This window comes from Hemicordylus capensis, chromosome 3 (genome assembly GCF_027244095.1).
Source record: "Hemicordylus capensis ecotype Gifberg chromosome 3, rHemCap1.1.pri, whole genome shotgun sequence".
Lineage (NCBI taxonomy): Eukaryota > Metazoa > Chordata > Lepidosauria > Squamata > Cordylidae > Hemicordylus > Hemicordylus capensis.
In genome coordinates, this window is record NC_069659.1 from 263,882,236 (window position 1) to 263,902,802 (window position 20,567).

The 20,567-nt window shown below is 46.3% G+C and overlaps 1 protein-coding gene and 1 long non-coding RNA gene across 9 annotated transcripts in view; one reads left to right on the forward strand and one right to left on the reverse strand.

Moving 5' to 3' along the window:
- PLEKHA1 (pleckstrin homology domain containing A1) overlaps positions 1 to 1,729 on the reverse strand; it is an 83,142-nt gene extending 81,413 nt beyond the window's left edge. The window contains exon 1 of one of the 8 annotated variants that reach the window (XM_053308589.1): positions 1,289 to 1,729. The gene's annotated coding sequence lies outside the window, so the exon portion shown is untranslated. Of the gene's footprint in view, positions 1 to 909; positions 1,094 to 1,134; positions 1,258 to 1,288 lie in introns of those variants that run through there. The other 7 variants (XM_053308587.1, XM_053308588.1, XM_053308590.1 and 4 more) reach the window with 7 other exon arrangements.
- LOC128350371 (uncharacterized) lies at positions 472 to 20,314 on the forward strand. Its single transcript, XR_008319294.1, has 2 exons — positions 472 to 746; positions 17,773 to 20,314. It is a non-coding gene; the product is annotated as an uncharacterized LOC128350371 (long non-coding RNA).
- The last annotated feature ends 253 nt before the right edge of the window (positions 20,315 to 20,567 follow it).

Sequence of the window (20,567 nt, forward strand, 5' to 3'; positions counted from 1 at the left end):
AAAAATTAAGTGGGCATTTAGGAGAACACACTGCATGCTGCAGAGCTAAGCAAAAGCAGAGTATAACCTTCCTGAAAATGCATAAGTCGGTAATCCCTTATTAAACCCATCTTTTACACCCTTGTCACCTCCTCTCCTACCTCACCCTCTTCTCAGTCTTCCGTATCCACAACTTAAGCCAGAGCATTTAATGCCATCCTTCCCAAACCTTAAGACCAGAAGTCCTCCTCCTGTATCCGAGTTATTTCATTTATCCAGCCATCCCGCCCTTTTTGCATTCCTAGAGCATATCAAAGAGCCCAACTACTGTTCCCAGGCCCCAAGAACCTAAGAGACAACTCCATGGACAAGAGTGGTAACTGTTGGGTCAGGCCCAGGCCTATTTAGCCCAGCGCCCTGATCACCCAGCAGCCAATCAGATGCACGCAGAGCCTGAAGGCAAGAGCCTCCATGCTGCTGCCCTCCAGCAGCTGGCATTCAGTAAGCACACTGCCCCTGAAGCTGGAGGCTCTAGTGAGCCCTTACCACGAATCACCACTGACAGACTTAACGTTCATGAACTTCTCCAGCCCTCCTTCAAAGCCATCCAAGCCAGTAAGCATGCCTGCATCTTTGGCCAGATCCAAGGTCCACGTAACTCAGCCTTCTGGGCTAGCCAGAGACTCCTGGGAAACTTATAAACCGGGCATGAAGGCAAGAGCTCTTCCCTGGGGCTCGACCCCAGCAGCAGCACTTGAGACCCAGAGGTAAGCTTGCCTGCCCATCTCCCCACACCCACACCCCAGAAACTTCACCCCAGCCCCCCAGTCAAAGGCCTCAGCCCCCACCCTCTCCCCTCCTTCAGGTCTGCTCCAACCCCACCTTCCCTGCTCGACGACAGTCTCTCTCTCTCTCTCTCTCTCTTGCTACCTGCTGCTGCCACTCCTTCTACGCCTCCATCTTCCGCCTCTCCGTCCTCACCTGTCCACCACAGCGGCCCTTCTCGGCCACTTCGGCCGCCGCCTTCCCCCGCCATTCGCCCGGGTCCAGCCCGCTCGCTCCCTCCACCCTTCCACGCCCCCACTCGCCGCCTCTGCTCTCCGTCGAGTCGACCCGCCGCAGCGCAGCGGCACCTCCGCCTTGTCGGCCACATACCTCCCGCCGCCGCCCCCTCAGCCCGCTCACTCTTCTTCCCGCCGCTTCGCGTGGCCCTCCTCAGCCGAGGCGACCCCCTGCATCAGCGGGAACTGCAGTTCGTCGGCCCTGCTCTCCCTCCCTCCCCTCCCTCCCTCAGGCGGCCGGTACTCACTGAAGTCCAGGGAAGGTTCCTGTGGTGGCAGCGCCGAGAGCAGCGCGCCCCGCTCCGCCGCTCCCCGAGATCAGCCCCGCCCTCTTTTCCTCTCGGCGGCGCTCGGGCTTTCTCTCTCTCTCTTTCTCTTTTTAACCCTCCTCAAAGGAGAAACTTTATTAGTTACCTCGGTGAGCTACAGGAACTGCCTATTGCAGCCAGACGCATGCGCTCAGCTCCCCTGCCGGCGAGCAACGCCGCCAAAGTTAAGTCTGAAGGACTACAAGTCCCATAAAAGTCACGCGCGGAAGGGAGCCTGGAAGACTGGCTTCGCTTCCCGAGAAGCATCCTGGGCCGTGTAGTCTTTTAGCGCCTCCTTTTCGTCGCGCTATTACTTTGATTCAGTTGCATGCTGGGATTTGTATTGCCCATTCTGTAGCCTTCAGTTCTGAGCTAAAACTAGCTGCTTGGGAGTCCAGGCAGGGCTGGGGCTAGGGTTTTTTGTGCCCTAGGCGAGATCACCTTATGGCGCCACCCCCCCCCCCCCGGCCAATCATATTTCAAACACAGATGTATTATAGGAAGAATGAAAAGCACAGAATTTGAAATCCCCCCCCCCCGCCAGCGCTCATCGGGGCAGCAGCGTTGCCCCCTTTACCGGATGTAACTGGACGTACTCGACACGCCTGTGTGCGTTGCACACGCACCCAACGCGCACAGATATGTTGAGTACCTCCAGTTCCATCTGGTAAAGGGGGCAACAGGGCGGCACGATGCCAGCCCCACGGACTTTTAGGAAATCGAGAGCGGGGAGGGGAGAGAAGTGCACCCTCCCCTGCCCTTAAAGTTACCCCAGGCCAGTTCCATGCACCTCCCTAATGTGGGGCCCATGGAGCAGACTTGCAGGAGCTAGGCAGCCAGGGGAGCCAATGGGATGAGAGGCAGTAGGGATGGGGGGGGGACCCTTCTGGGCAGTCTCTCCCCGCAGTGAACCAGCTGGCTGGGTCCAGGGGGGCTGGGGGGAGGTGGTGGTGTCTTGCCATGGAGCTGGTGGCCCTTTGGCTACTGCTGGCCACCAGGCACTGCCAGGCTCTCCCGGGGCTGTGGCTGCTGGTTTCTGCAGCCCTCTTGCCTGATGTCTCTGTGCCACCCACAACCCTAACCCTACCCCTCCCCACCAGAGAGGGAGCAGCGGCAGCCCGCTGAGTGTGCGGGGCGGGGGGGGGCAGCCTTCTTGCAGGCGGCGGCAGCAGCGGCCTCAGCCTCCTCCTTGCAGGCCTCTCCTCCGCAGCCGACCAAGCAGGTGCTGCTTTCCGCCCTCCTGCCGCTTGTGCCGGCGGCGTCGCCGTGCGCCCCGCAATCTCCTCAGCGGGCAACTGCCAGGCTGCTGCTGGGCGGGCGCCACCACCGAGGCCCTCGACTCAGCCGCGGCGGGCTTCCCGTGCTGAGAGTCACTCAGCAGAGCCGGCCCGCTGCTGACGGCGGCTCCGGGGCGCCCAGTGGCTGGTCGGGGCTCCGGGGTGAGGGTGGTCGCCCTCCTCCTCCTCCTCCTGCAGCCGCAACTGGCAGGCTGGGCAAAGCGGGGGCGGGCTGGGGAGCCCCGCCACGCCAGAGGCGCAGCTGGCTGGCTGGCCGGGGTTGCGGGGTGCCCAGCAGCAGCAGGCCGCTGCCCGGCAGGTGCCCCCGCTGGCTGGCCTTCGGTGGGAGCCTCCGCGCGGGGGGGCTCCCTCTGGAGCGGGAGGCGAAGGCAGTCCTCGCAAGGCCTGGACTGCTCCGTCCAGCAGGCGCGGTGCGGCCAGAGAGAGCGAGCTGAGTCCCACCCCGCCCCCGGAGGAGGCGGCGCCGCCTGCTTGCTGCTGCTGCTGCTGCCGCCTCAGGGGCTGGTCGGGGCCTGCTGCTGCTGCCTGCCTGGCCCCAACCGCGCGCGGCGGGGGGAGCCCTGGGAGGGGGGCGGCGGCAGCCCCGGGTTGCTTCCCCCGCCTCGCCCCGCCGCCAGACAAAGGGCTGCTGCCTTGTCCTGCCTTCTTGGCCCCTCGCTCTCCCCCGCCAGGCAGGAGCCTGCAGGCTGACCGCTCGGGGTGGGGGGACGGCAGGCTGGCCAGTGCGGCGCCCCCTCCATTTTGGCGCCCTAGGCAACTGCCTAGTTCGCCTTAATGGACGCGCCGGCCCTGAGTCCAAGCCGTATACTTATTTATTATTTATTTATTACATTTATAAACCGCCCCATCCAGAGGCTTTTGGAGGGCCAAGGCTGTTCTGTGCAGTTAGTGGATCAGGAAAAAGCCATTCATTGCGAGAAAAATACAAAGTAGGGTTTTACGTGGTGTTTCCTGGATGACAGGGTACAGTGCTGTATGTTGTGGACCAAAAGGGAAGACAGTATTGCTAAGCCCTATCATATATGAACAAAGTGTTCTCGTGGTAATTAAACATTGTCTATTGATAGGTTGCTTTTCTCCGCATCTCTCCCGAGCAAAAGAAACTGTCACGTATTCCAGCATTTTAAATAAGAACAGAACAGATGGAATGGAGAAATAATGGCATCACCAGTAATGTTATGTACAATAGCCCACAGGTGTCTGTGATCATCATACTCCCACAACCACTAGTATTTACAAGTGCAAAAGAAGTGCTGTTTGGACAGGAGGGAGAGGGTTTTTTCCTGGCTAGGAAAAAATAAAAGGAAATATGTTTGGATATAAATCTAGTCTTTCAGATGATAGCAGCCTGCTCATGTGAATGGACTTCAGTTGTGCAACATGGTGAAGTACTAGTATATCATTTTCAGTTATAATAAATGCTTCTTTCTTTGGAAGTTTTCATTATATGATCATGAACTTTTAAAATGCTCCCAAATCAAGGCATAGTAGAGTAGAAGTATACTAGCTGAATCTACATTCTAAAGCCACCTGCCATTTTCTGCAATTGGCTTGTAGTTAGCAGATCAGGAAAAAGCTACTCAAGTTGGGAAAGACTGAGGCCAGTTGAGACACAATGTACAGTCAATTGCCTTGGTACTTGCCCCACACCCACACCTCCTTATTCCCTTTTTCTCCCCCCACCCCCCACAACCTTGTGCATGCAAGAAACACACAATACACAGATGTTTAAGTAGCACTGATTAACTTCACTATTTTAAAAAGATGGCAGACAGGGAGGATAGGGTCTGACAAGCCATGAAATTATCAGGTGTTTGTTGTTAGGGATCTCGAGTAGGGGCGAATTAAGGATTTTGCCGCCCATAGGCAAAAAGGCTTTTGCCTCCCTTTTACCTTAAACAAGTTTTGCCTTTTTAAAAACAATAAGGTAAAAGGGGGCTTTCTCCTCACCCACTCCACCCTTGTTGCAGCTGCCACTGCCCACAGAGAGAGGTAGCAAAATCTGAGGAGGGACAAAATTTGCTGCTCCTCAAATTTTGCCACCATAGGCAAATGCCTAGTCTGCCTCTCCGTTAATCCACCGCTGATCTCGAGAGTGCATCTTGAGAAGAAACCACTGAGAGGCATTGGCTGCCTGCAGAAGCTAAATGGACCTAGACTGCTTCTCAGACATTCTGCACCCATGTCTCTGTGGACAGAAGTGGAGCTCTTGCAACAAGCCAAGAATAAACCACCAGGTTCGGTTCAGATGCAACACGACGGTGAATTGAAGTGCAGCTAAAACAAACAAGCCAACTACAAACTTTGGTTACAAAGCTCAGTTTGTTGGGCCAAATTGAACCTCAAATGAATTGGAGAGAGGCATTTGGATGAAAAAGCAAACTAAGGATGGAATTCAACCAAGCTTCCATGTTGCATCTTAACTAGCCCTGAGAGTCATACATATTTTTATGATTACCATCAGCTTTGACATTGTTGTTTTCATGCTAGTTTTTCGTTTTACTGCGTCCCTCCATTTTTGTTGTTTGCTTTTATATATATTGTTGAATCTTAACCCTTTTGCAAATCCATTGGATAGAAAAGTACCCCAAAATTGTCCCTGTTTGCAAGCTAAAATATGCCCCCACATCTGATGTCAGATGCAGGGGGCGTGGCTGGGGTGCAAGGCGTGGCCCCTGAAGGGCGGTGGCCCAGGTTCTTTGAACCTGTTCACGCAATGGTGGCTCTGCCCTGAGAGTGCCGCCTTCTGCATGATCCCCACCACACTTTGTGATCGAGAGAGGTCCATCTCTATATGCCGCCAGCTCATCCGGCAGTGACTAGGGAACAGGCCTCTTCTGTAGTAGCTCCTACAGAGCTGTGGAATGTGCTCCCTATAGACATCTGTAGTTTAACATCTTTACCTGCCTTTAAAAGAGCCCTTAAGACACATTTTTAAAGCCAGGCTTTTAGTAATCTTTGAATGTTTTAAATTATGTTAACAGCTTATTTTGTTTTTGTTGTGTTTCTTTTTGTTAACTGCCTAGAGCCTTTGGAGTCAGGCAGTATATTAAGTAGATAGATAGGTAGATGATAGATAGATAGATAGATTCATAATTATTTAGATACAACAAATCTGCCCTTCAGTGTCTCCTATAAGACTGAAAGCCTATACATTCAAAATTACTTCAAACATTTTGGAAGTGTTTGCACACTAAAAATAGTTTTTGCCAATAACGAGTCCTGATTATGCCATAAAGCCACTTTTATGATAACCACCTTCTATTTTGTTTCCTCTGGAATAGTTAATATTGTCCAGTGTTCAGTCATTTAAAAAGCAACTTTCTGTTCCTTCCACACCGCCCTTCAGTCTTAAAGCACTGATATCTCAAAAACAAAACAAAAAAAACCCTTCTTAAATCTCAGCTGTTGCACTTAAATGCATCTTTGTTCCAGGCAAGCATTTAGTAGCTGTACTTTATAATGAAACAAAAGCTGTAATCAGGGTGCAACAATGAACACCAAAGTCAGCTGTGAACAATGGTTTGCAATTACCATGGCAACTTTTTCTACCAAACCCATGAAGGGTCACACAATTTGTTTTTGTGTGGGCCAGCAGCTTTTCATAGATTCACTATTATGCATGTATTTTAAAATGATCTTTCGGCAACAGTCCTCTACTCAAGCTATCCAACAGTATATTGTGCTATGATTCATGAAGCAGAGACAAAGACCCTCACCCACACAGCCTGACTCGAGAAGGGAAAAAGAGCTCTCTTGTTTAATTATACAGAACTCAGTTCTGCAGGGCACACTCTGTGTGTTCAACTTCATCCTTGAGCCTGAAGAGCACCTAATTATACACACAATCTACACATATCTGGTGTAACTGCTGCTCTTTGATCTCTTCTGTTTCCAGTTTGTGGCACACTGCCATTTGATTGGATGTTGGGTATATTATTCCATTCAATTTCATTTATTTCATTTATTTATTATTTATTTAACATATTTTTATACTGCCCAAAACTTAAGTCTCTGGGCGGTTTACAACAAGATTAAAAATGTAAAACATTAATTAAAAACAAAACCAAAAAAATTAAAAGCAAGAAATTTAAAACACAATTTAAAATTTTAAAACAATATTCTAAAAACAACATTAAAACCATCAAAATAATATCAGTTAAAAGCCTGGGTGAACAGATGCATCTTTAAAGACTTTTTAAAAGTTCTCAGAGATGGGGAGGCTCTTATTTCACCAGGGAGTGCATTCCAAAGCCTTGGGGCAGCAACGGAGAAGGCCCATCCCTGAGTAGCCACCAGACAAGCCGGTGGCAAATGTAGACAGACTTTTTCTGATGCTTTCAATGGGTGGTGGGTTCATGACGAAGAAGAGGTTTTCTTAAATACCCAGGGCCCAAGCTGTTTAGGGCTTTATAGATTATTACCAACACCTTGTATTTTGCCCAGAAACATATTGGCAGCCAGTGTAACTCCTTCAATACGGGAGTAATATGGTCTCTCCTAGATGACCCAGAGACCAGCCTGGCTGCTGCATTCTGGACCAACTGCAGTTTCCGGACTATGTACAAGGGCAGCCCCACATAGAGTTCATTGCAGTAATCAAGTCTGGAGGTTACCAGCAGATGTACCACTGTTTTAAGGTTGCCTATCTCAAGAAATGGACACAGCTGGCGTATCAGCTGAAGCTGATAGAAGGCACTTCTGGCCACTGACTCAACCTGGGACACAAAGGAGAGACTTGGATCTAGAAGCACCCCTAGACTGCGTACCTGTTCCTTCCGGGAAAGTGTGACCCCATCCAGAACAGGTGGATCAAAATCGTCTCTCAAGTTCCGACCCTGCACAATGAGTACCTCTGTCTTATCTGGATTCAGTCTCAGTTTGTTATCCCTCATCCAGCCCATTACCACCTCCAGGCAGGCATTTAGGGAGGTTATGCCCTCTCCTGATGATGCTGACATGGAGAAATAGATTTAGGTGTCATCAGCATACTGAGTTTCATGTAGATGTTAAACAACATCAGAGACAATACAGAGCCCTGAGGGACACCATGCAAAAGTTGAGATTTTGAAGAACAACAGTCTCCAAGGGACATCATCTGGAACCTGCCCGAGAGGTAGGAGCGGAACCACTGCAGAGCAGTTCTTCCTACCCCCAACCCTCTCAGACGCTCCAGAAGGATACTATGGTCGATAATATTGAAAGCTGCCGTGAGGTCCAAAAGGACCAACAGAGTCACACTTCCTCTGTCAATTCCTAGTTGGAGATCATCCATCAGGCCGACCAAGGCAGTCTCCACCCCATAGCCAGCCCGAAAGCCAGTTTGAAATGGATCTAGATAATCAGTTTCCTCCAAGACTGTCGAGCTGGGAGGCCGCCAGCCTCTCAGTTACCTTGCCCAGCCATGGAAGGTTGACAGGCCTGTAGTTACTCAGCTCTGAGGGAGACAAGGTAGGCTTCTTTAGAAGCGGTCTAATAATTGCCTCCTTAAGAATAGGAGGCATCCTACCTTTCCTCAGAGAGGGAATTTCATGTATTTATCTCTTACAGATTCTTGGAATATGTTGGTGCCTCCCATATTGGACACATTTAAACAAGGTAACTTGAGAACTCAGGCAGCCCTATAAGTTTGCAGTTCTTTTGTAAATAAGGCTGGGTTCACACATGAAGCAGAATGAGGCAGTAATGAAGAGACAGAATCCTATCATTTCAGACAACAGATGGGATATCACATTTTTTAATGTTTCCCCACTGAAAGATCTCCCTGCAAGCAGAAAACTAGCAACAGGGAACAATCTAGGGCAGAACCTTCCCTCCTGGGTTTGTTTGTTTGTTTGTTTGTTTTGGTATTTGTATTTTCAGGGAGGCTCTAGATGAGAAGGCATTAAAAATGAGTTTTTCTCACCTGAAGTGTGAAGTGGTATAGCTCATTCTACCACAGAGTTCTTCTACTTTATTGAGAAGGCTGACCTCAGTTATTGTTGACTGATTCACCAGACCTTTACATCAGCACTTTACCTATATAAAACCTTTTAGTTGAAACACAATAGGTAATGGGATGCCTTTTATTGGACCAATGTCTATTAGGCCAACTAGATAACATGATGAGAAATCCATGATCAGATCTTCCATCTCTTCAAATGTTGGAAAATAGCAGCTGCAGGAGTTTGTGTGGAGCGATCCAGATTAGGATCACAGTGCTGAGGGATACGTAACACTTCCCCACCACCCATACTGTTTTCCCATTTAAAATTTTTCCCCTTAAGCTAATATTTGCCCTTTTAGTAAAAATTGCATATAGTGACGTACATCCAGACTAGTTTGCTCTAGCATAATGCTGTTGTGCTAGCACAAGGATGTAGTAGAAAGATGTTGTGCAAAGAAAGGAATGTTTGTTCCAGACAAGTCCTTGTGCTAGTAGAAGATAAGTTGCACAACACATTGCATAACAGGCTGTGTAATGTTGCACAAGTTGCACAACTTTGCATACATTCCAGAGGTCATCCACTAGCAATTGCACAATATCACGGAGCACCACAACTTTGCGTAGCTCAGCAAACCTGAGTGTGCGCAACTTCTCTCATTGTGTTTGCACAACCCTAGTCTGAATATCAGCCCATTTCTGTATTGAAAGATGGCATGTAACAGGAGGACATGTGGAGGACTGTTGTCTGAACTACTCCTTAGTCCTAGAGCATCAAGGACGGACCACACACAACTTTCTGACAGTGCCAGAGCCGAGACATCAATTCACGCTAAGATTTGCTTCTAAGTGAGCTGGCAGGGAAACTTTATTAAAATTAGTTCTTTTTCCTTCTACACCCCAAATGACTAACAAAATAGATTGTGGGCAGGCTGGTTCTGAGCAGCTTTGTGTATTTAAAATGCATTTGTTTATCAAGTATACTCTGCTTTATTTTCATACTGGTTTTGTTAATTCTTCTTGTAATCCACCACCACCCAGGATGAGGAAATCATAACAGCATATTCACTAACAATATACATCTGTAGAGGCATATTTAACATGCAAGGTGAACACAGTAAAAGCCCAAAATAACACCAATGTGCTTCCTTCCCCTTTACTTGGGCTTTCCCCCCCCCCTAGTTACATTTTTTGTCTTTTGAGTTCTGTATTCCCTTCGTTGCTTTTCCTGTTGTTCAGAGATGTTTATTATTCTATACAATTCCGGTAGGAAGGATATACATAGTAGCTTATTCACACACACACAAACACACACACACACACACAAGCAACCATGACCTTCAACTTCTCAAAACTGTTTGTTTTGGATTGGAGAAGAGTTGCTATGTCACTGCAAGTAAAGGGTTTCCCCACCTATTCTTTTCAAACAATGGCATTTCTTTGAGTCATTTGATCTCTGTATGTGTGTCAGTTCATTTTTGCTTTTGATCATCCTTTCTTTTACACCAAGGACACTTCTGTACAATCAGTTTACTGTGCAATAAATGCACATTCAGATCTCATGTGTTGCTCATGTGTAGTTTCTGCAAGGTTGTGCTTCAGTTGAAGGGATTCTCTAGGACTAAAACTCTAGTACTTTGGAACTGGACGAATGTAATTATTTGTCCAGATCATCTATTGTTATTGTGTGGAATCAAACTTTATGGTTCCCTTTGAATGTTGCTTATAATGTGCTTCATGACAAGCAACACAACATCTTCACACAGACTCACAGACCTGGAGGAGAAGTCTATCATTGGCTACTAGTTGGAGGGCTATAGGCCACCTCCAGCCTCAAAGGCAGGATGCTTCTGAGTACCAGTTGCAAGAGTATAACAGCAGGAGAGAGGGCATGCCCTCAACTCCTGTCTGTAGGCTTCCAGCAGCATCTGGTGGGCCACTGTGCGAAACAAGATGCTGGACTAGATGGGCCTTGGGCCTGATCCAGCAGGGCTGTTCTTATGTTTTTATGTTCTTATGACGATTTTGTGCATGATCCTGTAATTGGCTTAATAACCATACTATTCTGTTTGTAGTAACATGACTACTAAAGAGTTACATATCAAAACTTTCTATTATGAACTGGAGTTAGACTCCACATTTGGAACTTTTATTTCTGATTCCTTTCCATTTGTGTGTTCCGTCTAGCAATAAAGCAGCATTTTTGTTGGACTGGTAAGAGTTTATTTCTTCTGGCTCTATGTAACATTTTAGTTTTAGCTGGGTAGGATTAAAGTCTCATAGAGTTCTGTAGACTATAGTATGCTCTACTGCTATACAACTCCAGCATGGGGATATACATCTAAACCAGGGCTGTAAATTTGGCTCTCCAACTTGTTTTGGACTGCAAATCCCATCATCCCCAGCCACAGTGGCCAATAGTCAGGGATGATAGGAATTGCAGTCCAACAGCAGAGTACCCCTGCCAACATAACATTTAGTAATGAGCTGCATATTTCAAAGCAGGAGCTAACCCTTTCAATCCCTATTGAAGGCAGAGGGTTTTTGCAAATTGCATATATATTCCTTGTTTGTTCTTGTGTTTTTAAAAAGGTTGTGAGCCCCTTCAGGACAGGATTATCAGTTTTTAAAATGCTGTAAACTGCTCTGAGCCTGTCAGAAAAAGAGGGATATCAAACAAATTTGGATGCTAGTGGTTCAAAGAAGAATGGGAAAGACATTATTTGTTTTCATACTCATTTTCTTATAAATAAAAGGCCAGTACAGAAATGAGACTAATCAGATGAATATGCAGTTTTTATATACCACTGATGGCACAAACAAAAACAGAATCCAGTAGTAGTGGCTCAAGACAAAGTATCATTTCAACTACAGTCATTCCTTGCCAACCACGGTTTTACCAACCACGGTTTTGAGTATATGTGAAGAGGAAATTGTGACAGGTCTTGCCAACTGCGACCCGAGTATCTGCGGTTGGCAAGGCTTTTTAGTAACTGGAGGGGTTTTCAGCCATTTGGGTGGGTTCCGAGGCTCAATCTGTTCATTCCTCTTGGTGACCCTTGCCAATTTAAAATGCCTGTGAGTGATTTTGGGGGGTTCAAAACATTTCCATAGGTTTGATCTGCTTATTCTTCTTGATGACCCTTGGTGATACTACAGGATTTTTTGTGATATTTGAAGCATTTTTAAATTTTATTTTCTCCTTTGTTTTAGGTCTTTTTGTGGTCATGGTTCCCATAACCATCTTTTCCATAGACTTTCATGCCTTACCAATCACGAATTTGCCCACAGAGGTTTTGCCAGAACAGAACCCTAGTGGTTGGTGGGGGATGGCTGTATACATTTTATGCACAAATGGGCCAGAGGCCATATTTGAACCATTTTTATGAGTGTCTGATGATTTTCAAAGTTCAAATCATTTGGACTCCCTTTTTGGATGATAAAAATATTCAACTGTGCCTTTTATAAAGAATTTTAAAACAATTTGGAATTAATGCAAATGAAAGAACTTGAGTACAGTATTTGGGCTTGGTGAACAAGGATGGCAGCTCAGTACAAGCAGCCCTTGGTATATATTGAAACCACCTCACACCCCCAAATCTGCATGAAGCTTCGTAAACTCCAATCTGCAATCTGTAGACTGGTGGGGCACTTCCAGCATGCCAACTTCTCCCGTCCTTTTGCTTATCTTGTAAAGCATTCTGTAGAACTCAAAAGATCACACTGTAGTGCTTTGATTGTTTGTTCCATTTTTATACTGCCTTTCATAACACATTCCAAGGCGGTTTGCAAAAGATACAATACAATAAAACCCTAAAGAAAAACACACATTTAAAACATTAAAATCAGTTAAAAAGTAGAAAACCATAACACCCAAAAAAACCACCATAAAAAAAGACAAACAGAGGCAGGAAAGCTGAGGGACCTAGGCAACCCCTAAAGGGGTAAAAGCCTGAACAAATAAACACATTTTTAGTTGTTTTTTTAAAGCAGTCACAATGTCACAGAACGGACATTCACTGGAAGAGCAATCCAGAGCCTGGGGGCAACAACAGAGAAGGCCCTGTCCTGTGTGCACAACAATTTAGTCTCTCTCAATATTGGCACACAGAGCAAAGGCCCCTCTGACAACCATGTTGAGCAGGCAGAATCCCTTGGGAGCAGGTATTCAGGACCCAAACCATTAAGGGCTTTAAAGATAAAGGCTTTGTGACTGTTTAGTTGGTCCTAAGAAAAATATTACCCTACGTTGACTAGATTGTGCATTTCCCTGGTCTAGCTGGACTTCTGAGTAACGCTACCCTCTCTGGCACCACTTGTATGGTTCTGCAGCACAACAAGGATTAACTTTCTCTGCCTGAAAGTGTTGTGGTCCAGGCCTGATTTGTATACTAAATATGCTCATTAGCTAGCATACAAAATTAGGCCTGTTTTATCAGTGTCACCAAGTGACCAAGTTCTTTTATATAGTGACCATGTAGAATCTGGGCGCAAGGAAGAAAGGAGACCAAAGCAATCCTAAATGATTCAATGGGCTTTATTGAGTATAAAAGAATAACAACATCAATCTAACTGAGCAGAAAGCAGAACATTCTATCAGTATTACTAACAATATTTCAACTCTAACCAGCAACAATATTCACCCAGTGTTCCTAACTAACATATGTGTGTGCAATCAGTAATTACAGCTATCTAACAATCTAACAAATCCTAAATAAAACCTTTAGAGAGAAGCAGAGAAAGAAGAAAAAGGAAGGAGGTGGGGCTTAGGAAGGGGGTAGCAGTGATTAGTAGGAAGGAGGAAAGAGGGATCCAAGGCTTGTGAAGGCAGCATATTACCAGGATCAGAGGCTTGAGAGCGGTGGGGCTTTCAGCTGAAGGAAAGAGGCTGTAGCTGGGAACAGCAACTTGGGAGCGGTGGTCTGGCTTCTGGTGGTCAAGCAGAGAGTTTGCTCAGAGTGAGGCAGAGTGTGAAAGTATCATGGCTGGGGAGTCTTGACTTCTCACTTCGCAGCAGAAGTCACAAACAGTCCCTTCTCCCATGGAAAGAGTTCCTGCCTCTAGTCCCGTGGCTTGGGCAGCAAACTCCTGGATTACTCATGAGCAAGTCTTGCTTGTAGGCAGAAGATTGCTAGCCTGCCATGTCCAGAGAGCCTCATTCTTTATAGTTGTAGTAGTATTTTTAAGCCCGTTAAAATAACGGGCACTAGAACCTTTTTGTTTTTGTTTTTGTTGTTTCCTTTATTGCTTCAACCTTTTTCTTTCGCCGTCCTCTCCTTTTTTATTTTTCTCTTTCTCTCTTTCACTCCTTCCTTTTCTCTCCCTCTTCCTCTGTTTCCTTTCCTTCCTTTCTTCTCTCTCTCTCTCTCTCTCCTTTTCTTCCCTTCTTCCACCTCTTCTCACTCCCATCATTCTTTCTTATTTCTCTTTTCCTCTTTTCTTTCTTTAACGGGATCGCTCTTTGCGGTTGGCTGCTCTTCCCTTTTTTCTGTCTGTTTTCTGTCCTTCTTCCTTCATTCTTTTTTCTTTCTTTTTCCTCCCTTTCTTACTTCTTTGTTTCATAATTTCCCTCCCTCCCTCCTCTGGCTGCCCTGTGCCCTCCTCCTTATCGCTGGGCCAGTGTCTTTTCTGGTGTGGAGTGGGGTAATTTTTCTGATTGTTCTCCTTTGCTCGCTCTTCCTGTCTTTTGACCCTTATTTTTGTATCCGTTTTTCTTTCTCCCTCCCCACCCTTTTTTATTCTACCCTTCCCTCTCCCCTACTCTCTTCTTTCCTTTCTTCTCCCCCTTGTCCCTCTGTCTCTTCTTTTCTCCTCTTCCCTCTGTCCCACTTTCTTTTGATCTGCCATCTTCCTTATTTCGTTTTTAAATACTTATGAGGCTAATTGTAGAGCATATTTTTTGTTTAATTAATTTTAATTTTTTGTTCAACTCAGTTTTTAACTTAATTTACTCATTTTATTCTTTTTTTGATCCCCCCCCCAACCCTCATAGTATTTCTTTATACACCACATTCTTTGTGAATGGGGATTTACCAAGGTTGGTCAGCTCCCAGCGGTACTGAGCTGCATCTCACTCGATAGCCAGGGCGGACCCACTTCGCTGGCGCGGCCGAAGACAGGACAGGAGGAAGTGGAGCGCTGCTCGGAATGTTTCAGAAAAAGCGCAAATGTGAGCTCCCGAAGAGGAGCTCGCTCGCTCATGCAGCGCGCTTGCGAGGTCGGGAAACCCCTGCCCCCAGCCAGTCAGCTCGCCTCCTCCCTCCCCTGCCCTGTCACAGCACCTGCCTGGGCTTCCCGGCGCCAATACACAGCCCGGGTGGAAGCTCAATCAGCTCCTGGCCCGCCACTCCCTACAGTCACAGTTGTTGGCCGCGCTACTTCTTAGTTAATGGTCATATGCACGCCACCCGCAAGCAGGCTCTTGCCCTTTGTTGGTCGACAGGCACAACAGAGTGAGGTGTTGACGAACTGCCAGGAAAGGGTTAAAGAGTGCCCCCTCCCCCTCTTCAGTGGAAAAGCATTTTCCCTGTCTCCTCCTCCCTTGAACAGCGGAGGAGTGCGCGCACCGCCTCTCGCACTGGCATTCCGGGATTTTTGAGTGGATTCTGGGTTTTTCACAGCGGGCTTTTTCTCCCGCCTGTTCCCCCTGAGAAGGCGCTGTGAGAAGGCGCTGTGGAGATAGTTTCTGTGCGGCTGCTCCAGTGTGCTGTTGATCTCGTGGCGGCCGTTGTATATATCGTTTGTGGTGCGCATGCTCCAATCATGTCGGTTGTTTTCCTGCCCTTGGCCGTCGGGAGGGGGGTGGGTGCTTATAATTGGGCCTGTGGGGGGGGGGATTGTGAATTCAGTGGTGTATTTTCTCCTTCCGCTTTTGCTGTTTCTGGGCTAGTTGCGCCTGGGCTGGACTTGCCCCCTCTCCCATTTGAATGTGTGTGGGGGTTTGGGGGGGGGGTTGGTTTGGCTTTGTTGGTTTTCGAGTGACTGGGAGGGGGGGTGTAGTGCTTAATGTTAACTTTGTGTGTGTGTGAGTGAACATGAGAGTGGTGAAAATCCCCGCCTCTCCCCAGTCTACGCTTCTTATTTGTTTTAATGGCAGGGCTGGTCCCGCCGCTTCCGCCTCTGCCTTCGGCGGTTTTTTGATTTTGTTTGTTTGCTTTGATTCCGCAGCTTCAGGCTAGTTCCACTTCTGTTGCTTCTGCCCTTCTCGGCTCCTGCCTCTCTTTCTTTTTGTTCGTCATGTTCGTCATGCCGGTCTCTTCTCCCCGCTCTTATCTCCTTGCCGCTTTTGGTTTTTCACTCCCGCGGGCCCGTCTTTTCATTCCCCCCCCCCGGTCTTTTTTGTTGGTTCCCCGCTGCTCTCTCAGTTCCCGCGCTGCTGCCACAGCCCTCCCGGTTCCCCCGCTGCCGCATCAGCCCTCCCGGTTCCCCCGCTGATGTCTCTGTCCTCCTGGTCCCGCTGTTTTCGTCTAACATGGCCACTGGTCGCGGTGGTCGTGTCTCCCTCGGTCTGTCCTGGGCATGCGCTCCATGCATGCCCAGAACAGCCCAGGGAGGCACGGACACACGCCTTGGTGTCCATGGACAGACACCAAGGCTTTTATTAGAGAGGATTTTCCTTTGATCCCCATAGAGTCTATTTGAAATCTCCTTACCCTTTCCTGGGTCCCCAAAAGGTGGCAACTTGCTGCTACCTTCTGGATATCATCTTTTAATTATTCAGCCAGTCCAGAGAGATCTTAATCTCATCTTCTGTTAGCTGCTATTTTGAGGAGGGGACATTGCCCAAAGCAAATCCACATCTCTGAGTTGCAAATGGGCCCCTTCTCTTGTCCCAGATTTGCTAGCCTGGTCCCAAAAGGTGTTAAAAGTCAGGAGTTAGTGAGAGAATTAGTTCTATTTGTGTGAGACAGCAATTACATTATTTCTTGTGTACCTCTATCTAGTGTGTAATTATAACAAGAGAATATTTAAAGTAACATAAAAAGGGGTACATGTGTGAGACAAGTTAATCAATACATTTGACTAAGGCAGAAGCATCCTGTCAGTGAGGTAAGGGGATTACTGGACAGCAGGTTAATTTCAGCAGTGTGAGACTGGTAATTAAGCCTGACCCATTGTGTCTCTTGTGAGTTCCACAAACACTGATAAACAATGCTAGATTACCCCTGCCTCTACAAATCATTTACCAGGCATTACCCAGGCAGATCTGGGTGTCATGTTCACCTCAAGTTCAGGCATTTAATTGAACTCTTAATATAAAATGAAATCAGACACAGGCCTGAGTTCCATATACTTCTGGGTTGGTACCTCTGGGTCTAATGTTGGGATCTCCAACATATTCATCCCTGGTGGCGCAGCGAATAAGGCCCCTGGACCAAGCTACTGGAGGCACTGATTTGAGGTACCTCTAGGCTTACAGGCCTAGACTTGGGAAACTTGAATTTAAATCCCAGGTCATTCCTAGCCTCTTTAGAAGTTTTGGTCATAGTATGAACCACCTTGTATATGAAAGCAATCTAGATATTATTTAAAATAATCACTAATAATAGGTAAATTAGATGTTTTTATGACAGGAAACAATTTTGCCGTGTGCTTGAACAGAAAAGTGCTGCATGTCCCAGTATTTTTGTATAAATATTCCATATGTCAGTATAGAAAATATCCATTATGAGGCTCTAATTTGAGGCACCCTCTGGCTCCTTACAGGCCTGACATACAATGCAGCCAGATATGCATCTGAAAACGGGAAAATGTGATAAGATTTTTATTTAGGGTAAGAATCTTAGAAAGTTGCAACTAATCTCAGGGCACTGAGAGGTGTACAAATGCCTGCCAATCTTGTTCAATAAATATGACTCAGTGAAAGTGGTTTATACGTGGGCAATAGAGCAATGAGTAGTTTAATTTACCAATGTTATTTTGGTAACAAATGATGGAAAAAATTATGCAATTCTAATAATATATCCTAAGCATAGCTTCAGGGAAGTGTAGGACAAAATCTTCTGCCCCTGTCAGCTCTGAGGCAAAGGAAAGCAAGTATGGACTAAGCTTCAGATTGAAGCAGCTCAAAGACAGACCTCAACTGCTTGGCTAACTGTAAAGGTTTGTGACCTTCAGCTGGTCAATCTGCTGTTGTTGACAACTACTTGCTTGTAGGATCTTATCAGATTGATCTAAACAGCTGTGTGGTTTCTTTTGTATAGAACCTCAAGGCCCCTTGATAATTTGATCTCATCATAGGAAACAGTGGCTGACATCTGGACTAACAAAGCATCAGTGCAATGATAGAAGCATCATGTACAACACCAGAGCTTTTGAAGAGTTCCATACTAATGGTGCACCAGGGAATTTCAACCACCTCCCCTTCTGTCACTCCAAAGAAAGAAAGAAAGAAAGAAAGAAAGAAAGAAAGAAAGAAAGAAAGAAAATGACCATGAGGGATGTTTGACCCTCAGGACTCAGAGTGCTTCCTGGGGAGAAGGAGATAATAAGAATTTGCCCCTACTACTGAGTCAGCAGTGGAGCTGAATTAATTGAACTTTTCAAAAGTTATCAGTGCTTCTCCCCCTGCATCAATGCTTTATTAAGCAGAATGTCAACCACTATGTATATTGCAATGTATGACTATTCTGACATGTGTAGGTGGAAGTATGTATATTGCAGTGTATAAATGTTCTGGCATGCGTAGGTGTCCACTCCACATATTATGCACTTCATACACACTATTTTTTTCTATAGCTTTATGGAAGAAATTGTAATTTATGATGCAGCAGGTAAGGAGTTGTTTTTGAAAAGTTACACATTATTACAAGCAGAATTCAGTCTAATGAGAGGTATCACTCTACAGTTCTGGGGCTAAACTACACATGACTCATGCATCTTTTATTCTTGGCTGAAATTTAGGCTAATGCTGTGCTGGCACTGCAAGGGAGAAAGTGATTTTCATGTATCGTACTATATCCCCCCTTCCCTTTGAAACCTACTGTGCCTACTGAAAATATGTCCCTGAGGGTCACAGGATATTTCCAGTGGGCACTGGGGGCTTCAGAGGGAAGGAGAGATTGGCAAAAAAAAAAAAATCACCCCTCCTCATTGCGCAGTGCATCATTAATCTGGATGTCAGCTAGTATTAGTAATTATTTAAAACTTGCTTTTCTGTTTAAAAACAACCCACAAAGCAACATACACAACTTAAAAGCAAATGCAGTCAACTACAACAACTGGAAAAAGCAGAAAGGCAGCAGTAAAATTACAGAACTAAATAAAGTTCGGCCCAGCTGCATGAGACTACCCACCCCCACCCCCCAGCAAAATGCATAAAAGACTGCATGGAGAATATGATTTGTGAACTAGTGTCAGCCATTGCTAGGGGTTATAGTCTGCTGCAATCATGTAGTAACAGTTCATCATAGGTTCACATGTTACATTCCTCCAGGCATTGTATTGGGGAATAGTCTGGATGATCCAGTGGAGAAAGAGCAGCAGAGCTGCATGTGTAATTTGGCCTGATACCTCAAGTGAACATGGGGAAGGGAGGACTATGTTTAAAGTACTATCGAGCAATATGAACTTGTGGTTCTTGTTTTGAACTAGGCTGTTTACACAAGCTAGTCATCCCTTGAGATGACAAGTGCTGCTTTATCTGAACACATCCTTTAGGATTAGGAGTCCAGCAGCACCATTTGGGCTACAGCACTGCACTGAAACAGTTCAAAGAGTTGTTTCTCATGAGCAGTGAGAAATGGCATCAGGGATTGCAGGGAGGAAGCCCTGAAGAGCTTACCTCCTTGCAGACGATCCATTTACTTCTTCTGGGCGAACAAATCGCCCGCCCAGATGAGAACCGGCTGCTGCCAGTAGCTCCGAGGCTCAGGGTGCCAGGATGCACCGCCCCACCCCTAGAGTTCCAATAATGCACCGCACAAGTGTGTGGTGCCTTATGGAGATCCCCGCTCTGAGTCTGCCAGCCACCCAAGCAGCAAAATGGGGTTAGGAGAGCGCTCGCTCTCTTAACCCCATTCTGAGGGGAGACTTTGCAGGCGGGTTTGCCACTGTGGTGTCACCAGAATTGGGCCTGATCCCAGTGATTTACAAATACATGCTTGTAAAACCAGGCTGGGCTCCCTTAGCCCAGTTTTGCATGTGTGTGTGAATAGCCTCAAAATCAGAAAGCTAGCACCTCTGATTACGTTCACTGAAAGTTGTCTGAAGGCCAAATTAGACATGGCTGGAATTCCCAACATCTTTGGGGTCACAACATGGGGACTGGGTTGGGATAGTCTTTATCTGTCCTTTTCCCTGGCACAAATCCTTCGCAAAGCTGTTCTTGGCCACAGGGGTAAAAAATTATTGCACAAATTTGTACTCACAGTTTCCCCCTCCATTACTAAAAATATCTTCAGAGGACATGCAAATTAGATCAGGATTGCAGTGGAGTAAAAGAGGGGCTAAACCCCACTCTTCTGGTTAGTGGGGGGGTGTGGCACATAAATTTTCTTTAAAAAGAAAAAGGAGGTCAAGGTTGCAATTACAGAACTCCCATCCCATGCCTAAATTGGCCCTGACAATTGTAAATCTCATGCTTACCTGGGAATGTAGTGCTAGCATTGCTAAAAACAGATCATAGCTTGATTACTCAAATTGTATAAATGGGACTTTAGTGGGGAAGGTGTTATTTACACATTTAATACAGTTTTAGAATTTCCCTGTGGGAGAACATAAAAACAATAAAGGAAATAACAGATATATTTGCTGAGGTGCTCAGGGCTTTTTTCATGTCTCTGTATGACCGAATATATGACATCAGTATTTTTCCACTTTCTTTTTTCTTTTTTTGCAGAGTTTGGCATTGGTCCTGAACCCTTTATTTGTTTACAAATACAGAAATATCTCTGACATCCACCAACAATTACATCATGTTTCCTATATTCACCCACACTGACATATTGACCTGTGCTTCCTGCAACGCCCACATCTTGACTCCATGGGTATTTGTATT